A 1,402-nucleotide genomic window follows, 5' to 3' on the forward strand; every position below is an offset into this window, starting at 1 on the left:
AGGAAGAACCTTAAGAAAGTGCCCTGGATTCCTCGCAGTGATTTACTCTGAGGGAGGTGTGAGGGAAGTGGTGTTTTTAATCACAAGTCTTATTTTTTAGTGCAGTTTGACTGAACTTGCCATGTCTTAAACTAGAAAGCTCCTTCTCCCTACCTACCCATTCCCACTCAATTTCTGATGTTTTCAAAGAGAACTTTTTTGGTAACTGCTGAGGCTTTTCAGTTAGTTTTAAAAATAAATTCCAGTTCGTGATCCCTTAGTATAAATTGATACTTCTAGCCATGTCTTTTTAAGTGAGCAAGGGAAGCGAAAGCTATTATTCTTGTTGCTACTATTGACTGCTGTCTTACAGGATCTGAAGGAATAAGAAACTTTACAGTTTCTGTAGAAGTTCTGCTTCTCTCTGAAAGCTGTCGGGAACATTGTGTCATTTTGATCTACACTATAAACACACAGTGTGCTCTGATACACATTGACGATGGGGGCTGCAGAGACCCCAGTTGCACACCGCCACAGCCAAAAGTCTGCTAGCAAACATGTTTTGAAATGTTGCACCGTGGTAGAAACAACGCCCTGGGGACATCTTGTGCAGTTGGGATACTGCAGGAGGTAGGAAGTGATCTCGGCTTTGACGGATCGGTGGGATGAAGAGGGCAGGGGAGGTAAGTGTGGTGAAGACTGCAACAGAGGGGTCCATCCGGAGCTGTATGAAATAGAGCTGGAGTCACTCTGTCTAAAACTAACGAAACAACCGCCTTTGGCTGCTGGATCTTTCTAGCTGCCGACCCGCTTCTCTGCTCCCTCTGAAAGAGTTGATTGTACCCGTTCACTCCACAACCCTCCTTCCTCCTCTCTCTCAAACTCATTGCCAACAGGCTCTAACCTTCTCAGAGACTGCTTTTATCACTACCGCCAGTGACCTCTACAGGGTCGAATCTACTCTCCTAGTCCACCGGCCAGCAGTATTTGAGTCCCTTGCTCCTTCTTTCTTCCTTACTCTTTTTTTTTTTTTTTTTTAACATTTTGTGTTTTAATTTTTGAAGAAAGTCACTCTATACGTAACAATTTTTGACTTTCATTCCAATCAAAGGCCAAAAAAAGTATTATGTTTAAAGTCAGAAAAGTGTATCATAATATTTTAAAACAGGTCACTGCAAAACCAAATTTTATTTAGAACACCTCATTTTCTGACTATGAATTACTAATACTTGTATTTAGTAAGTGAACACAAACCTGTTTATATTTAAGGAATGTAGTAAGCACGCTGACACAATTTACCCGTCTTAAGGAGTACGATTCGCTTTCCGACGCACAGAAGGGCGACTCCTGCTGTACAGTGGAAGTAGAGGCGCCCACTGCCATGAATACTTGGGCTAGGTAGGTCCTGGGGCAACTCCAGGCC

The sequence above is a fragment of the Tupaia chinensis genome, unplaced genomic scaffold (assembly GCF_000334495.1).
Source record: "Tupaia chinensis unplaced genomic scaffold, TupChi_1.0 Scaffold000444_1, whole genome shotgun sequence".
NCBI lineage: Eukaryota > Metazoa > Chordata > Mammalia > Scandentia > Tupaiidae > Tupaia > Tupaia belangeri.